The sequence below is a fragment of the Rhinatrema bivittatum genome, chromosome 12 (assembly GCF_901001135.1).
Source record: "Rhinatrema bivittatum chromosome 12, aRhiBiv1.1, whole genome shotgun sequence".
NCBI classification, from domain to species: Eukaryota; Metazoa; Chordata; class Amphibia; order Gymnophiona; family Rhinatrematidae; genus Rhinatrema; species Rhinatrema bivittatum.
In genome coordinates this window covers 10,884,514-10,904,663 of record NC_042626.1, presented here as the reverse complement: position 1 = coordinate 10,904,663, position 20,150 = coordinate 10,884,514, and the positions used below count along the sequence as shown (strand labels likewise).

The 20,150-nt window shown below is 44.3% G+C and overlaps 1 protein-coding gene across 1 annotated transcript in view; it reads left to right on the top strand.

The window, feature by feature from the left end:
* Positions 1-8,271: 8,271 nt before the first annotated feature.
* DENND2C (DENN domain containing 2C) overlaps positions 8,272-20,150 on the top strand; it is a 132,428-nt gene continuing 120,549 nt past the window's right edge. The window contains 1 exon segment of the mRNA XM_029573427.1: positions 8,272-8,418. The gene's annotated coding sequence lies outside the window, so the exon portion shown is untranslated.

The following is a 20,150-nucleotide window of genomic DNA, read 5'->3' as shown; positions in this document are numbered from 1 at the left end:
GTGCCAGGAAAAATAGTGGAAAGTGTTCTAAACATCAAAATCACAGAACATATAGAAAGACATGGTATAATGGAACAAAGGCAGCATGGCTTTACCCAGGGCAAGTCTTGCCTCACAAATCTGCTTCACTTTTTTAAAGGAGTTAATAAACATGTGGATAAAGGTGAACCTGTAGATGTAGTGTACTTGGATTTTCAGAAGGCGTTTGACAAAGTTCCTCATGAGAGGCTTCTAGGAAAAGTAAAAGATCATGGGATAGGTGGCGATGTCCTTTCGTGGATTACAAACTGGCTAAAAGACAGGAAACAGAGAGTAGGATTAAATGGACAATTTTCTCAGTGGAAGGGAGGGGGCAGTGGAGTGCCTCAGGGATCTATATTGGGACCCTTATTTTTCAATATATTTATAAATGATCTGGAAAGAAATACGACAAATGAGATAATCAAATTTGCAGATGATATAAAATTGTTCAGAGTAGTTAAATCACAAGCAGATTGTGATAAATTGCAGGAAGACCTTGTGAGACTGGAAAATTGGGCATCAAAATGGCAGATGAAATTTAATGTGGATAAGTGCAAGGTGATGCATATAGGGAAAAATAACCCTTGCTGTAGTTACACAATGTTAGGTTCCATATTAGGTGCTACAACCCAAGAAAGAGATCTAGGCTTCATAGTGGATAACACATTGAAATCGTCGGTTCAGTGTGCTGCGGCAGTCAAAAAAGCAAACAGAATGTTGGGAATTATTAGAAAGGGAATGGTGAATAAAACAGAAAATGTCATAATGCCTCTGTATCGCTCCATGGTGAGACCCCACCTTGAATTACCCTTATACAGTAAGGAGTAATAGCGCAAGGAAAACGCGTGTCCAACCCCCCAAAAACTAAAAGCACCCGCAACATTCAAATGCATGTTGATGAGTCTATTAGTTAGTCCCACGCGATACAGAAAGTAAAATGTGCAGCCAAGCCGCACGTTTTACTTTCAGAAATTAACGCCTGCCCGAAGGCAGGAGTTAATTTTGGCTGGCACCAGGAAAGTGTACAGAAAATCAGAAAAAATGCTTTTCTGTACATCCTCCGACTTAATATCATAGCGATATTAAGTCGGAGGCCCCAAAAATAAAAATAAAAAAATTAAAATTCTAAAAAAAAAAAAAAAATTAAAAATCTGCCCACGGGTTGGAAGATAGACGCTCAATTTTGCCAGCATCCGTTTTCCGAACCTGTGGCTGTCAGCGGGTTTGAGAACCGACGCAGGTAAAATTAAGCGTTGGCTGTCAAACTCGCTGACAGCTGCCGCTTCTGTCAATAAGCGTGTCCCTAGCGCCTCCTTATTACCGCAGGCCCTAATTTAAATACAGAATCGTGCACCCAGGAGAATGGCCTGGGTGCGCGTCGGGAGAGCGGGCGCTCGCCTCGGAACGCTGGATCTCCCGCAAATTTTACTGAATCGGCCCGACACTGCCTGCAGTGTTTGCTCTAGCCTCTCCCTCTTCCCTCCTGTAGGGACAGGAGGGGAGGAAGTAAAGTTGGAGGAGACGCTGCAGAACAGAAAACCATTATTCCCTGCTCCCTTACCTTGCCCCTCCCCTCCTGTTCCCTGCCTGAAGTTGGAGTAGTGACAGTTTTTTTCTCCCCACTCCCACCTAATAATTTATTTGATTTATATTCCGCCTTTTTTAGCAGCATTTCAGTGGGGGATTAAGGCACCTCCATCTCTCTTAGTGAATTCTCTACTGAGCTTTTCAGTACTCATATGTCTGCGTCTGTGTTAATTACTTCCTGTGCTATTTTCATGGTTCTTTATTTAAAGCAGATGTCCAGAGCATAGTTGTTGGTAAAAGTACACCGCACTGAGCTGCTGCACCGTAAGTGTGCAGATGGCAAGCTGCACACAGCTGCAAACAGTCTCTCATGGAAATGGCTGCAGAGTAAGGTAGGGTATAAGTACAATAGAGAGAAAGCACGGAAGGGAGACGCTAATGTTTTGTCCATTACAGAGAGGGAGTTTAGTAGTTCTGTGCTGCGATATAGTGCTACAGTCCTTTAGGAAGTAAAACTAACTACTTTCAACATAAATTTGCAGAAATATTTTAGCAATTAATACCTGAAAAAGGATCAGATCACTTGTAGGAAGTATCAGCATCCAGGATAATGAGTTTCTACACCTGTTGATGGCAAAAAAGGAACTTTATGAACTGTTTATCAAGTTAAATATCATAAGAACATGCCATACTGGGTGAGACCAAGGGTCCATCAAGCCCAGCATCCTGTTTCCAACAGTGGCCAATCCAGGCCATAAGAACCTGGCAAGTACCCAAAAACTAAGTCTATTCCATGTTACCATTGCTAGTAATAGCAGTGGCTATTTTCTAAGTCACCTTTAATTTTGCACTGCTTAATTTACCAATGTTGTACCATTTTTTTTTTTTTTAAAGAAATTACACATGGCAGGTATTAGGCCTTAGCTTAAATCAATTAAATATTTCACTTCTAAGTCACTGGCTTTAAATCTCTTTAAGTTCACGGTGCGTCCTTAAGGGCAGACTTGTTAGAAGTTGTCCAATGCCAATGAAAGGGTGACGACATTGTCACGTCAAGTGATCTATCTCCCTCTCGACCCGATTTACCCCCCCCCCCCCCAGCCCACACAGAACATGCCTTCACAGCTCCATTCCCATACACAATCTCAGCTGCGTCCCCGCGCTCACTTCAGCTTCCTTCTGTTTCAAAAATGCCGCCCTTGTGTTGGATTATGGCACCCCGCCCATTTCTGGCATCTTAGGTGACCGTCTAGTCCCCCTTAATGGTCCTGCCAGCCCTGTAGTTGTCACAAATTGCATCACAAGCACACAATGGCATCTGATTGGCTCATGGAAGATGTGACCTCATCAACAACAAAAAAAGCAATTGGATCCAGCCATACATGATGTCATTTGTAACTTTTACTGTGCATATGACTACCTCCATAGCAGTTAAAATATATTTAACAATAACAATAGTTGTTCACTTTTTTTTAATAGGCCTAGACACATAAGGAATTACTATTCCAAATTAACTTTTTAAATACTACATAGCAGATACTGTTTTCTCTTAAAGCAAATACAATTTAACAAAAAAAAAAAAAAAGGATACCTTTTAATTGGACTAACTTAATACATTTCTTGACTAGCTTTCCTAAAGGAAGAACTGGACAGCAGAGCACTGATGCTTTTACTAATGTGGTTTTTTTCCCCTTTCTGTTGCCAAGTCCTGCTTATGGAAAGAAGCTAAACGTATTGCACAAATCTATTACTGTTCTACTGAAAAAATGCAATAGCGACTAAAGTGGATAACGTCACATGGGCCTCCTTCCTTTTACAAAGCTATCTGAGAAGTTATAGCCAGCAGCTAAACATTCCAGGGTTAATTTAAGCAGCAGCGTCTGCGTTTATAAACTCTCTTAGGCTGACTGGTGCAAGCTCTGAAAAGAAACCAGGGCTGAAGTTACCGAAGGTTTCTGTGTTGATTTCAGCCTGTCCAATCAAGTTCATAGTGGCCAGGGGCAATATGAAAGCCAGCACCTTGCTTTCACACCCACAAAAGCCTGGGTCTGCTCAAAAGAGGCTCTGGGCCTTATAATATTTTAATGAATGTAAACTATATAAACCTCAAAAGCCAGATGGAAGCAAACTCGCAGCAGTTTCATAGATTACCATCAGATGAGTACTTCAAACTGATTATATATATATATATATATATATATATATATATATATATATATATATATATTTGGAGGGCTTTCATATAAGAGAACTTAACAATCATTTTCTATTGCATTAAAAAAATCTAAGAAGAATTGCCACAGTTATTGCCTTGGTCATAAGAGTGCCTCTTACCAAGGCAATATCACAGACCCCTCTGGCCCCTGCTGAAGGCACTAAAACACAGCTTGTGTAGGGATCAATTTTTTTGGGACAAGCTAATTGGATTACCGTACTGGTCTGCCTGGTTTCAGTCATAGGTGGCTGAACTTCATTTGATAAGTGTGGCGATTATTAGATTTTAATGCAATGAAAAATGTCTACAGAAAAAATGGGGGGAGGCCAATGATTAAATTAAAGAGCTATTTTTAATGCTTTAGTGACATGAAGTAGTCACACTGAGGTGGCGTCTAAGCTCTCTTATATGAAGATCCTCCAAATATATACATACCAGTTTGAAGTACTCATCTGATAGTTAACCTATGAATCTTATAATATTTTAGACATTAGATAGGGAGTGGAGAGGGATCTCATGATAGTGGTAGGGCAAGGGTTTTTGCTTATTTTCAGCTGTTAGGGCAGAGTGGTTTTTTTTGGGCTAGGCTGAGTGGGTTCTGGGTTTATTTATTCATTTACAAATATTTATACACCGCTTGCCAGTCAAACAAAAGATTGATCTAAGCAGTTTATATCAAACACCAACAAACATAAATAAATGCAAAATACAATAAAAATAATTAAAATCAGACACAACCCATTACCACCTGCATTCCTGACAATAATCCATTAGGGAAGCCCATAGTTAGTCCTAACTTCCCATATTTTAACCAGTAGCTAACAATTCGCTCTTGATCAAGCATTTGACTAGCATTATATAAACTGCATATCATTTCAGGCTCTAATAGAATGTCATCAGTGATGGTGAACTCCAGTCATTGAGTGCCACAAGCAGACCAGGTTTTCAGGATATCTACAATGAATATGCATGAGAAAGATTTGCATGCACTGCCTCCATTATATGCAAATCTATCTCATGCATATTCATTTCAGGTGACCTCCTTATATTAAGGAGACTTTCATTGTAAATTGTTTTGGTTATTACCTTCTTGTTCTCCTATCCTTCCTACTGCCTTTCTGTTCTTCCCCCCGCCCAGTTACATTCCCCTGTTGCAATGTATTTTCCAATCTTTTCAGTTACTATGTGAACCGGTATGATGTCCCCACAAATACCGGTATATAAAAGTTTCTAAATAAATAAATAAATAATTGTGGATATCCTGTTTGTGGCACTCGAGGACTAGAGTTCGCCGTCACTGGTCTATATTGTGCAATAGACACTAACCCTAATTTCCACTGGCATTATTTCCTTTCATCACAGACCACAATGTGATTTTCCATCTTGGTTTTTAATTTTTTGATTTGTGTTTTATTTGTACTGTTTGTGTAATCCCCTTTGGGAAATTTTAAATTGCATAATATCAAGCTTATTATATATTATTTATTAAGTTTTAGTTTTAGCTTGCTTTTCCCAATGATGCTCAAGGCAGCTTAAAACACTGCACTTAAATTCAGGTACAGTAAGTCCCCGCCAAAAGAGTTTGTAAGCTGAAAGCACGTGATAAAATTGATTTAACAGAGTTGATTTATTGCTTGCTTTTCCTAAATCTGAGCTGAAGATGATTTACAATCTACTATGTACCTAAGACGGTGGAGGGGTTACATAATTTGTTTCCTGGGCAAAACAGGATTTCAGTCCTGGCTATTCTGGCTCATAACCCATTGCTCTATCCACTAGGCCAGTGCTTCTCAATCCAGTCCTTGGGGCACCCCTAGCCAATCAGGTTTTGAGGATATCCACAATGAATGTGCTTGCAAATCTATTCATTAGGGATATCCTGGTTAAGGGTGCCCAGAGAACTGGGTTGAGAAGCACTACGCTACACTTCTTAAGATTTACACTCCTACTCGTAATCTGCGATCACAGAATAGAGGATTGTTGGAAGTACCCTCACGTATACTACCTTGGCTTCAAAAAACTAGAGAGAAAACATTCTCTATTGCAGCACCATAGTTCTGAAATTCATTACCCATCCAGCTGTGGCAAGAGACGAACATTAAAAATTCAAAACAGAACTGAAGACCTACTTGTTCAATTTGTCTTTCGTATGATCATTATGAACTGGGGGTTAATATTTTAAGTATTATGAAGAGCAGTTATTATTTGAATGTTTTATTATTTTATTGTAGTTTATAGTATGCCTAAATGATTATATATGTTTTCTTAATTGTAAATCGCCCAGAGCCTTGTGCAGTGGATAATTCATACATTTTAATAAACTGTAAAAAAAAAACAAAAAAAAAAACCCCTAAAAAAAAACCAACTCTGTAAAACCTGTCCCCTCCTTTTCCTAAATGGATGCCAATAACAGGCCTGCCACTGCATGCATACTATGGGGTGGAGGAATAGCCTATTGCAGGGGTGGCCAACTCTGGTCCTCAAAAGCCAGAGCCAAACCAGGTTTTCAGGATATCCACAATTAACATTCATGAGAAAGATTTGCATGATTGCCTCCATTGTATGCAAATCTATTGCATGCATACTATAAGGTGAATTTTAAAAGCCAAAACTGGGAGATACCTGCACAAGTCGGGCTGCTGCAAGCTGAGCGCATTTTAAAAGGCACCTTCCTATGCGCTTATCTCCCACTACGCACCAAATGAAAAGTTCCGAAAAAGAGGTGGGGTGTGGGCATTCCCGGATTTCAATTTATGCGCACAGGGGGTCCCCTGCCACTTAACATTACTTCTGCTATGGAGGTCATGTAAGTAACAAAATAAAAATAGATTGGTGAGGTTTTAGAGATAGGGGCTTACAGGGGAATAGGCTAGTAAACTAGGGGGGGGGTGTTACGAAGTCTTGGGCAAACTGGGAAAAAACTGGAAATGGAATTGGCATGCGTTTCTACTAAAATCCCCCCCACTTCTGCAGTAGAAGCGGCATGTACGCACACAGGCACATGTTATACAATGGCCACATACCTGGGCGCAAGCCGAACACAGGCACGCACCTGTGCACCCATTTAAAAGTTACCATCTAATTTATGGAAAAGCTGAAAACCTGGCCTGTCTGTGGCTTTTGAGGACTAGAGTTGTCCACCCTTGGCCTAGTGGTTAGAGCAGCTAGCTATAAACCAGGGAAGCGGAGATTCAAATTCCACCAATGCTCCCTGGGTAAGTCACTTCACCCTCCATTCCCTCAGGTACAAATTTTAGATTGCCCACCCACTGAGGACAGGGAAATATCTGTAGCACCTGAATATAATCTGCTTTGACATGGATGACCAGCCATGAAAGGGAGACTATAAATCAAATTCCAGCTCCAGCAGTTCTGGCCATGCCCCTCACAAAGCTGCCTCCTGCATCACCAAACCCTTGCTTGGTATGTAAAGGTGGTATATAAATAATTAACCTCTTTAAACAGAAGATTATGAAGTACCAGGGAAGGATCAATTAATGTGGCAATGCTTTTGCCCTGCCCCTTATTCCTGTACAGGGCACATCCAAGGACTGAAGGAAATGTATATATGTTCTCTGGATGTGCTCACCTTACTCATGTACCGTACCTTTGTTCCCTTGTTAGAAAAGCAATTATAAGCTGGAAAATAAGTTATTGCTAGTACACAGGGCGGTTAAAAAAAAAAAAAATCAGTTTCCCAACCCTCTCCTGGAGGCACACCTAACTAGTCAGGTTTTCAGAATTGCCACGATCACTATGCATGAGAGAGATTTACACACACTGGCTCTCCAATGTATGCAAATCCATCTCATGCATATTCATCATGGATATCCTGAAAATCAGACTGGTTAGGGGTGCCTGCAGGAGAGAGTTGGGAAACACTAGGAACTCTGCAGCATCTGGGTGCCTCCATGGCCCTCCAGTACAGAGTACGTGGTACTCCTATATAATTTTAACAGTGTTTATCACAACATGAAACAAATTATATTTACCTGGGAAAATGTAAAGTCAGTTTTTTTTAACATTGATTTCTTCCATTTTTTATTGTAATAAACACTGATAAAGTCCCCGGAAAAGTAAAATATACACTGAAACCGAAGGACCTTGCGAATAAACGAAACACAAGATAGATAAAAGCAATCAGTGTGGTGCTCTGCGGACCTGCGGAATCGCAGAGGGAAGACAGTCACTCTTCCTTTCTCTTGCATCTAAGTGGCACGAGAAGGCTGGAACAAGTCGCTAGAAACGCTGCTTTCGTTTCGAGCGGGAGGAGGCAGGAATTGGGGGGAGAGGCGCCCTGCGGCTCCGGTGCGAGTCGTCTCTGAGCGCGTGGGGGTGACGGTCAGGGAGCGCGGACGCCTGCGGCTCCTACGTGAATCGCCTCTGAGCGCGTGGGGGTGACGGTTGCGGGGCGCCCTGCAGCTCCTGTGAGCGCGCGGGGGTGGCGGTTGGGGACGCGTGCGCGCTGCGAGCCCTCTCCTCTCCTCCTTACGCGGCTTGGGTGGGCAGGAATCACGCGCGTGCGCGGAAGGAACGGGGGAGTTTCGCGTGAGCTGCTGACCGCGCGAGCCCCGCGTGCAGGGAGGAAGGGAGGGCAGCCGGCACCAGGAGGTGCTGAAGAGGCGCCGCCGGGTCCGGGTGTCGCTGTCGCACAGGTCAGTGTGTGCCACAAAGTCGTTATCTGTCTGTTCTTTAACTTCCTGTGTCACTCTATGTGTCCATTAAAGTTCGAGTGTGTGCGATTATCTCCGTAGCCTTTAATGTTTGCGAGTGTCACGTGTGTGTCACTATCTGGTGTTCAGTAGAGTTTGTGTGTGTGAGATTATTTCTGTAGGCTTTGTGTGTCTCAGCTAAAGCTTCTGTGTCACTCTGTGCGCGTGTGTGTGTGAGACTATCTGGTATCCATTAAAGTTCGTGTGTGTGTGCTATTATCTCTGTAGCCTTTAATGTCTATTAGTGTTCCATTTGTGTGTCACTATCTGGTGTCCAGTAGAGTTTGTGTGTGTGAGATTATTTCTGTAACCTTTGTGTGTCTCGGCTAAAGTTCTGTGTCACTCTGTGTGTATGTCATTTTGTGTGTGTCACTATCTTGTATCCATTAAAGTTCATGTATGTGTCCGATTATCTCTGTAGCCTTTAATGTCTATTAGTGTCCCGTGTGTGTCTCTCTCTACTGGTGTCCAGTAGAGTTTGTGTGTGTGAGATTATTTCTCTAACCTTTGTGTGTCTCACCTAAAGCTTCTGTGTCACTTTGTGTGTATGTCATTTTTTGTGTGTGTATGTCATTTTTTGTGTGTGTGTCACTATCTGGTATCCATTAAAGTTCGTGTGTGTATGCGATTATCTCTGTAGTCTTTAATATCTGCGTGTGGCACTGGCTCAGCTAAAGCTGTGTGCCACTCCGTGTAGATAGCTCAGCATGTGCACGTCACTTAGAGTTTGCGGCTGTGCCACGTTTTCTGTATCACAGTCTGTGCATGATGGCTGAGGTTGGATGTGTGCGTGTGTTATGTATTGGGAAGTACAAGCTTGCTGTGTGTATCACAGCTCCCAGTAGTTGTATTGGTCCTGGGGGGAAAAACACACAGACAAACTGGAGGCTTAGTAAACTGTGGTTTCTTTTTTATTTTGGTTTTTTTTTTAATTGGACCCACATAAAAAGATGTAGTACATGAACTTTGGCAGTCCGCGTAGGTCTCTTGCATGGTTTGTGTGTCTGCCTGCGAGACGGAGGCAGTGATAACAGTCACCACAGGGCATAAACCAACGCTGCCAGTCTGGGCTTTTTAACTGGGAAAAGTGCAAAGTGATGTGCTGGGGGGGAGGGGAGGAATTAAGGAGGGTAACACAGAGCATGCCGCCACATTCCCATTTCAAAAATTGCTGTTTCCCCTTTTGCTTGAAACCCTTGGAGTAATTTTTTGCATCTATAGGTTCCCCTCTGGCTACCGCTCTCATTGCTTGTGACAGCCATGCCTGAGCATTCAGACGTGAACTGAATGCTTTTAAGAGGTCACAGTAGAATTGAAAACAAAGCACATAATCCCTTCAGTAACCAGTCACTTCAAAACAGTATTTAATACACCCCTAAATTAGGATTGACAGGATAAAATAAAATCTTGGCACAGTAAAAACAAAAGTACTGTGTAGACTACTGCAGGTTTTAACTTTCCTGTTTCTAGAAACATTTATTTTAGTTTTCCCATTTTTTCCTGACTCCCTAATTGCCATAAAAGTAACTTTTTTATATTAATTTTTCAACAAAGTTTAAAAAAAACCTTTGTTACAGAAACTTAAAAGTTGAATTTTGGGGAAAAAAGGGGCAGAATGGGGGTGGGGGTGGGGCATGGGCATGGGCATTCCGGGCCAGGGCCAAAATATGCACACAAATAGCTACACACCTGGGCATGCGCACAGATAGCTACACACTTGGGCATGCGCACAGGTATGTTTGAGCGCAAATTTACTTCTGCTTGGAGGGGGTAGGAGTCTTTATAAAACTATTTTCAGGCATCTATGTAGGCATTGAGGTGTCTGGGTTAACTGGGGGGGTGGGGATGCAGGCTAAAGAACCATAGGGGTTTGGAGAACCTAGGTCTAGACTGGGCAAACTGGTGGATGAACTGGTCATGGGTTGGACACACGTTTGCTATAAAATTCCCTCACTTGTGCATCCCAAAGTCGACTTACGCTGCTGTGTGTGCACAAGCTTAAAATTAGGAGCACACACATATGTGCCAGGGCTGTTTTATAACATGCGTGCATATGTACACACGGGATATATAATTGCTAGGTATCTGGCTGCACACCCATATACACATGTATATCTGCGCCTGCGCACTCAATTGAAAGTTAGTTCTTTCAGAAACATTTACTGAAGGGGAAGGAAAAGTCCAACGATCATTTGATAATTTGGACTTGAAAAGCCTTTTTCAAGCATTCTACAGTAGAAGAACAAAGAAGATCTATACTTCTAGTCTCTCTCAAAATTTCAAATGCTTTTAAATTATATAGTTGTGTTGTTGGTTTTAAGTTAATTGGCTTTGATTGTTACTTTTGAACTGTTGTGATCAGCTTCGAACAATTATTTTGATAATGAATGTGGAATTCAAGCATTTGTAAATAAAGGATAAACAATAAAACTGGACTTGAGTATGATAATGCATTTGTACTTTTGTAGAAAGAATTAATTATTTTGGGGGGCAAAGAATCTGAATTTATCCTGACTTGACAAGAATTACTCAGGAACATAGGAAATTATTTTTAGGAGGTTTGTACTTTAGGTAATTCCTTCATGCTACATTACCCATGTAAAAATATTTGGTTAAATACAATGGTGTTAAATGTTAAATATGGTTTGTTTTTTTTTGCCCGAGAGTATTTAAGTTCTTTTTTGGATGTTCAAACATTATTTGATATTGACACTGTGGTAGACAAGGATGATATTTAATTGATCCAATTCATCAATAATCTAGTTACACCATGCCTGAATTCCAGTTTCTTTCAATTATTTTCGAATTTTTTCTCCTATGTTATTCACTGTTGTTTTGGTGGACTAAAGTAGTGAGATTCCAGTTTTCTTGAGTTTTGTAAAAGTAATTTTTACAATAAATAAGATAAATTTGTTCTGTAACAGAATAAATCAATTTTGAAGTGTCACGAAAGACAGAAAACAAAACTAAAAAAATAAATATATGTATATAAAACCCCAAACTAATTGCTAGTGAATGAGCATGAATTATGTGGAACATGATCAAGGGAAAGAGAGAGGGTGGAGAATACAGCAGCTAGCTTACCCTTTGTGTTTCTTATTGGGTACAGTACATATATTTTCTTACAAGAGGACAGACATAGGGTAACACTACTGCATGAACTGCTTTGTTATTGTGCCATGCAAGGTAAGGAGGTGGGTGGGAGGTGCATTATCCCATGTTTTCATACCTTATTGCTTACCCAATGGTCAGGAAGAGTACTACAGAATTTTCATGTACTGATAATTAATAAGTGTCTTTTGTGAAAATGATGTTATGCAGAAAGTCTCTGAAAGAAGCATGTTTTCCACTTAAAGAGGTGACAACTGTAGTTTATAGCTGCCGAGGTTTTTTTACGTTGTTTAATGTGTTTACTGTCATCTGTGTTTGGAACCATCCTCATATGGAGGGAAACAGAAGTATGCATTCAGCAGATTTTCAGTTCATTGTTTGGCAGCTGATTCACGGGTTGGTCAGGAAATGTAGTAATCGTGTTTTTTTGACCTTTATGTTATTTTTTTGGAATGGATAACAATAGGGCTTTTTCTAATATAGAAACAAAGGAAGACATGCTACATGACTTTTCAAATGATGCATGAACAGTCAACACACTTGATGCAATTCCAAAGGGGAAAAAATGTGGCTGTGGGCAGAAAACGTAAATAGGGAGAAAAATGTATCATCAACATGATGGGTTTTAGCGTGACTTGTTTTTAAGTTTAGTGGCATGCACCTGATCATTACAGTATCATTCGATAATTTTGTTTCAGTAATGAAATATGGTATTTCTAGACACAAGAGGAGATAGTCTATTAGATGTAATATACTTTGGCTTTGATTACACTAGAAAAAAGAGTTCTGCTTTATAGTCCCTGGAATTGTAAATCCATCTGGTATAAGGGCTGCTACAGAAAAACTACAGAGGTGATGGGATAACAACAATTACTTCTGCTGCTACTACTACTACTACTACTACTTAGCATTTCTATAGCGCTACCGATATACGCAGCACTGTACAAACATACAAAAAGACAGTCTCTGTTCAATAGAGCTTACAATCTAATAAGACAAACATACAGGCTTTGATGACATTATATGATGCACTGAAGAAGGTTCTTCATTGCAAATTCAGGATAGTGGTGCAATAAGTAAACATTATCCATGTCCTATGCCAATCCAACTAGCTATATCCCTATTACTGTCCTTTCACCCACTTAAAACTGTACACGCCTCAGAGTTCTATGCTCTGAGCTCACCCACTTCATCTGTGTGACTTGTAGTAACTGTATATATTGTATAAGTTGTATACTTCAACCTGTTTCATGGTTGAATGAGAGCATAAATTGCTCTGAAACTTCTAGAGAATACTTAGGCATGCTTGCCAACCAAAGGTTCAAACTCATTGCTATGTTAAGACATCCATATTCTGCTCTGAGGCAACAGAGTGCAGTGTTGCAGCCAAGACATGACCCATTCTGCTTTTAAATTTAGTGTATTAAAAAATGTACTGGCCCTTTCAAACTGCATAGAAATAAATGGAACAGATCCTTTATAGTGAGAGTTTTTATTACCCTAGTAAGAGTCTTGGGCATAAAACTGAACTGAAATAAGCTGAATATTACATTTGTATAATTAATTCACCCCCTTCCCCCAAATAGCAGGTTATGTTAATGCCATATTCAAATTGTTGAATATAATTATGTAGTAGATGTCTTGGCATATTATGGTGAGAATATTAGATCATGGTTCCTTTTTAGTCATTCTTAAACATGAGTTGATCTCATTCATTTGAGATCCTAATTTGCAGATTTTTACTTGTAGATATGTTGAAAGTGGGTTTTTTCTCTTGAAAATGAAACTGGCATAACAAGACTATTGTTTAATTTTGCATGTTGAAACAGTTACTTAATTGCACATTTGAAGCCAATGCATTTGTTTTGTTCTGATGTGCAATGTTTTATATTTTTACTTTCAAAATTTCAAGAAGAGGAGGAATTTGTTTAACCCAACTGTGGCTCTGCTTAGTCTGATGACAGTAGGAAATAATAATAATGTGCCCTTATGTAGCTCTTTTAAACTTAGAAGGTAATTTTGAAAGGCATTTATGCAGCCATAATGATGCTTTACCCGGGAAATGGCCCACCCGATATGTGGGTTAACTTGCAAATGTACTGAATGCCCTTGATTTTACCCAGACTGAACAGAGAGGTTCCCAGGAATCGGATTGGGGAAGGGTTTGCACTTATGTGCATATTCTTCCATTTTCAAAAGTATGCGCATATAGGGCTGGATTTTAAGACGTACGCGCTGGCATACATTTGTGCGCGCAACTCAGCGTGCACAAATGTACCCTCGATTTTATAACATGTGCACTCATGTTATAAAATCTGGGGTTGGCGCGCGCAAGGGGGTGCACACTAGTGCACCTTGCGCACGCCGAGCCCTAGGGGAACCGCGATGGCTTTCCCCGTTCCCTCCGAGGCCGCTCCGAAACTTTCCTTCCGCCCCCCCCCACCTTCCCCCACCTTCCCCTACCTAACCCGCCCCCCAGCCCTACCTAAACACCCCCTACCCTTTATTTTACAAGTTGCGCCTGCCCCTGGGCAAGCGTAGGTTGCGCGCACCAGCCAAGTGTCGGCACGCAATCCGCCAGCCTAACTGTCCTATGGAGGCCTCTGGCCACGCCCCCGTCCTGGACTGCCCTCGCCCCTTTTTTCAAGCCCCGGGACATACGCGTGTCCCAGGGCTTTGTGCTCGTCGCCAGGCCTATGCAAAATAGGCTCGGCGTGCGTAGGGCTTTTAAAATCTGCCCCATATATTTTGTCAGCAAATTTCTGCATACAGATTAGTCAGTGTACTTGTGTGTGGGGTAGTTTGAGTGAGATAATTTTCAAGTGAATTTACAGAAGTAAGTAATTAGTGGATTAGAGTGGATAAACGCTAATCGGTTGTTTCTCCTAGGACAAGCAGGATGGTAGTCCTCACACATGGGTAACATCACCAGATGGAGCCTGGCACGGAAAACGTATGTCAAAGTTTCTAAAAACCTTGACTAGCACATTGAGCATGTCCAGCATGCCACTATCCACGCGTCCTCGTGGGATCCCTCTTCAGTCTCTTCTTTTCAGTGGAGCATTTGCCTTACAGTTGTGAAGCTCTGCTCTTCTTCTTCATTTTTTTGGTTGGTCATCAACTGTTTTCTACGCCGGGTCCCTCTTCTCCCGTCGGTTTCCCCTATAGGGTGGTGTGGTAAGTTTTCCCTTCTGTGCGGATTACCGGCGGTGTCACTCTTCCAGTGACTGCCGGTCCTCGACCACTCACCAGATCTTTTTCGACGTCCGGGGGTGTCGTTTTTGTGATCAAATGACTCCCCAAGGGTCGTTGCACCCGGTTAGATGAGATGCAGTTCCAGGAAGTCCGATCCATTGACTCTGGCATTGGGGGCGTTGACGCTGAGAGGCCGTGGGGAACCTATGGACATGGCGCCATCGTTGTCCACTCCCCCTCTGGTGTCCTCTCAAGAAGAGGGGTGCAGGAGATAGGCCGTCATTGGGGTCGTCGCAATCCAAGATACCAGAATCATCTCTGTCCATCTCAGTGCTGGGGAAAGACTAGGCCGAGCATTGTGGAAAACCCTGGAAGCATCGTCAATGGTCACTGTCATCACATGGCACAGGACTTGGATTGGCACTGACAGCCGGGGTGATGCCACCGAAGCAACCCGCTGAGAGGAGGGATCGACCTCCATTGAACCCGGGAGTCCCAGGCATTCCCTACTGGTGCCAGGCACCAAGCTCCCTTGGGCTCTGAGGGAGTTCTGGTGATGCCTTCTCCACCTCCTCCTCAATCCGTCCTATCCTTGGTGGATTTCAGGAGGAGCTGGACTGCAGGATGCAGCTGGTGGTGCTCCGAGCCCTGCAGGGCATTGAGCCACCGGCTCCCCTGGTGCTCCCTTCACTGTCGGAGCCTGTGCTTTCAATGTTAGTGCCACTGCTGGAGCGCCTCAACATCCTTCTAGGTATATTGCCTATGCAGCAGCTGCTGGTGCCTGGGGGCCATTGGTACTGTGTCCGGTGTTGCCCGGTCCAGTTCCCAGTCCCTCGGGGGTCTTGGTGCCGTCATTGCCCTCGATGCCCTCAGGGCCCAAACCGAGAGGCCTTGGCAGGGACCCTCCATGATGGCTCCCAGGAGACCTTAGTGAGGAGGATGCCCTGTATGACCCGTGGGGGGACAGTACCTCAGAGTCTTTCTTGGTGACTCAGGGTGTCTTCCTTCGGACCCGTCTCCTCCAGAGGAGAGGCGCAGGTCCCCACCTAACTTTTGCGGTCTTTGTTCGAGCCATGGCGGAAGCCAACCTGTTTCAATTCCTAACGGAGGAGGACGCCCGACATAAGATGTTGGAAGTTCTCCAGTTTGTCGATGCCCCAAAAGAGGTGGTGGCCATTCTTGTACACGATATATTTAAGGAGTTACTCCTTAGGATTAGGGAGCACCCTATCTCCGTTCCTCCCGTCAATTGGAAGGCAGATGCGGTCTATTTGGTACAGCAGGCCTTGGGGGTTTGAGAGGCGTCAGCTCCCACATCAATCGGTTATAGTGGAGTCTGCCCTCGAGAAAGCCAAGCATTCCTGCACCCAAGCTTCTTCTCCCCCGGGTCGAGAGCATAAGGTGCTGTATGCCTTAGGCAGCAAGGTATATCAGGGCACTATGTTGATCACCCGTATTGCGTCCTACCAGCTGAACATGACTCAGTACACCCGGAACCTGTGGAAGCAGGTTCAGGAGCTTTCCAAGTGCCTGCCGCAGCAGCAGCAGGACGCGTTTGTGGCGGTGGTCCAACAGGGCCTAGAGTGTGGTAAAGACAAAGTGCGGTCCACCTATGACATGTTTGAGATGGCGGCTAGAATGGCAGCAGCAGGCATTGGGGCCCACAGGATGGTGTGGCTCTGAGCCTCTGATCTCCGGCCGGAGATCCAGGAGAAGCTCACGGACCTGCCCTGTACCTGCAAGAACCTTTTTGGAGAAGGTCAGGGATGCTGTAGCTCAGTTGAAGGATCACCATGATACCCTCCAGCACCTATCGGCCAGTATGTCTGACCCGCTGTCCTCTGCCAGAAAATCCTCATGCCAGGGCTGCAGGAGGTCCTTCTATCACTAGAGGAAACATTACCCTCCTACCTCGCATGCATGGACTCCACGCGTGAGCTCCTGGGGCCACTCTCGGCAGCAATGGATCCCTAGGCCTGAGCTGGCCCCCCAGCAGAGCCCTGCTACGGGGTTTTGACTGGCTGAAGGGAAGCATAAGCCTTACTGATGTACCCTTGATGCCGTGCCCTCTGGTCGGAGGCCAGCTGCGGCTTTTTGCGGACCACTGGCCCCAGGTTTCCTCGGACCAGTGGATCCTGTCCATTCGACGAGAGTACCAGCTAAACGTACTGGATGTCCTCGTGGACTTGCCCCCATGCCCATCTTTGGGCCTGTCTTCACATCAGTAAATACTCTTGACGGAGCTCTCCACCCTAGTAATGGCTGGAGCGGTCGAACCCGTTCCTCTGCAGCAGCAGGGGTGGGGGTTCTATTCTCATTATTTCCTGATTCCAGAGAGAACAGGGGGGCTCCACCCTATTCTGGACCTGAGAGCCTTGAACAAATTTCTTCAAAGAGAAAAATTCATGATGGTCTCTTTAGGCACCCTGATCCCACACCTGCATAGAGGGGATTGGCTTTGCTTCCTTGATCTAAAAGATGCCTTTGCCCACATTGAGATCTTCCCCAGTCACAGGAAGTATCTTTAGTTCATCTTGGGCGAGAGGCACTTCCAGTACAGGGTGTTGTCGTTCGCCCTCACTTTGGCCCTGTGGGTCTTAAGCAAGTGCCTGGCAGTAGTGGGTGCACACTGCTGACAAGGGGGGGTGCACGAGTTCCCTTATTTGGACAGTTGGCTGGTCAAGAACGTTACCCAGGAGAGGGCTCTCTGCGGTTGACCATTTGAATGTTGCAGTTTCTCAGGTTTGTCATCAACTATAGTTTATTTATATTTTAGGTTATTTTATTTTATTTACTTAATTTAGATGCTGCTATCTCATATTTCATTTTATTTACCATTCTTTATTTTTACTTTTTTAAATTCTTGTTTATCTCTGTAAACCGTTTTGGTGAGCTATTTCGCTTTTAAAGACGGTATAGAAATATTTTTAAATAAATAAATAAACTACCCGAAGTCCCATCTCAGCCTGTTACCTCAGTTGAGCTTCATCAGTGCCCAGCTGGACACTGCTCAGGCCAGGGCATATCTTCCCTGCGATCAGGCACTTGCTCTGGTGTCTCTTGTGGGTGTGGTCCGTCAAAATCACAGGTCTCTGCCTGCCTTTTTCTTCACTTGCCTGGCCACATGGCTGCATCTGTCCGTGTTATCCCTTGGTTCACTTGCACATGCGCAGGGCTCAGTGGATCTTGTGGTCACAGTGGCCGCAGGCCATCCAAGACCTCGATGCATGCATCTGCATCATGCCGCCTCTCCAAATCTCCCTGTCTTGGTGGGAGAGTCTACCCAATCTGGATCAGGGGGTTCCTTTTCAGTCTCCCCCGACACAGGTTGTGCTCACCACAGATGCGTCCACCCTAGGTTGAGGCACGTATGTGGACAGCCTCTGCACACAAGGTCGGTGGTCTTCTTAGGAAGCTCAGAGCCAAATCAACTTTCTGAAGCTGCGCGTGATCTGCTACATGCTTTGGGCATTCTGGGATCGCTTGTCCAACAAGACAGTCCTGATCCAGACAGACAATCAGGTTACAATGTGGTACATCAACAAGCAGGGAGGCGCTGGGTCGTTCCTCTTGTGTCAGGAGGCAGTACAGATTTGGTCATGGGCTCAGTCCCAGGGCATACTTCTGCAGTCCATCTACCTGGCTGGGATGGAGAATGTAGTGGTGGACCACCTGAGTTGAGTGCTCCAGCCCCACAAGTGGTCCTTGAATTCAGCAGTGGCAGATCGCATCTTCCATCTTTAGGGTAATCCCGGATATGGACTTCTTTTTCTCCCCCTGCAACAGCAAAGTGAAGCACTTCTGCTCCCTGTTCAGGGGAGACGGAAGACCAACCTCTGATGCCTTTGCCTGCCATTGGGGCGAGGGCCTTCTGTATGTGTATGCTCCACTTCCCCTGATGATGAAGACTCTCTTGAAGTACAGGGGAACCATGATTTTCATTGTTCCCCATTGGTCAAGGCAGATCTGGTTTCCCGTTCCTGCAGGATCTCTCCATCAGAGAACCGATCAGTCTGGGGACCTTCCCCAACCTGATCACGCAGGATCAGGGCAAGCTGCACCATCCCAACCTCAGGACGTTGTCTCTAATGGCCTGGATGTTGAAAAGCTAGTTCTGTAGCCTCTTGACCTCTCTGATGACGTCCTGGTAGCTTCCAGGAAGCCTTCCACCAGGAAGTCTTATAGCCTGAAGTGGAAGAGGTGTTCTGTCTGGTGTGAGAGCCATGGCTTGAATCTGTTCTCCTGCTGCACTCTGAAATTGCTTGACTACTTGCTGCACCTTTCGGATGCTGGTTTAAAGACCAACTCAGTCAGAGTACACCTGAGTTCCATCAGTGCTTACCACCAGGGTGCTGATGGTTCGCCCATCTCTGTGCAACTGATAGTGGAGTTATTTATGTGGGCCTCCTGTTGTGTCCTGGGACCTTAACGTGGTGTTGGCTCGGCTCATGCAAGATCCTTTCGAGCCCATGCGCTCCTGCGACCTGAAGTACCTGACCTGGAAGGTCATCTTCTTGGTTGCGGTCACTTCGGCGAGTTTCAGGCATCGGTGACATATCTGCCCTACACTAAATTCTTTCATGATAGGATGGTCCTGCATACTTACCCACATTCCTGCCTAAGGTGGTGACTGATTTTCATCTTAACCAGTCAATTGTTCTTCCCACCTTTTTTCCCAGGCCTCACTCACATCAGGGCGAATAGGCTCTGCACAGTTTGGATTGCAAGAGGGCCTTAGCTTTCTACCTCAAATAGACAGCAGGCCACAGGCAGTCCACGCAGCTCTTCATCTCTTTCGATAAGAACAGATTGGGAGTTGCGGTTGCCAAGCAGACTCTGTCAAACTGGCTGGTGGATTGTATTTCCTTCTGCTATGTGCAAGCGGGCCTTCAGCTTGGAGGCCATGTCAACTCTCACTCTGTGAGAGCCATGGCGGCTTCGGTAGCCCACTTGCGAGCGCTTCCCTTAGCAGAAATCTGCAAGGCTGCAACATGGAGTTCCCTTGACACGTTCGCTGCCCACTACTGTCTGGACAGGGATTACTGACACGATAGCAGCTTCAGCCAATCTGTCCTTCGGAATCTCTTTCAGCTGTAAAACCCAACTCTTCCTGCCTAGGGCCCATTGTTCGGTTCAGGCTGTCTCCCCTTTACCAACAGCACTGTTGTTTTTGTGCCCATTGGCACTCGGTTACATGACTGTTGTCTCGTTGCTTGGGAGCAGCCTGTAACTTGGCATTCACCCATGTGTGAGGACTACCATCCTGCTTGTCCTAGGAGAAAGCAGAGTTGCTTACCTTTAACAGGTGTTCTCCTAGGACAGCAGGATGTTAGTCCTCAAGAAACCCGCCCACCACCCTGCAGAGTTGG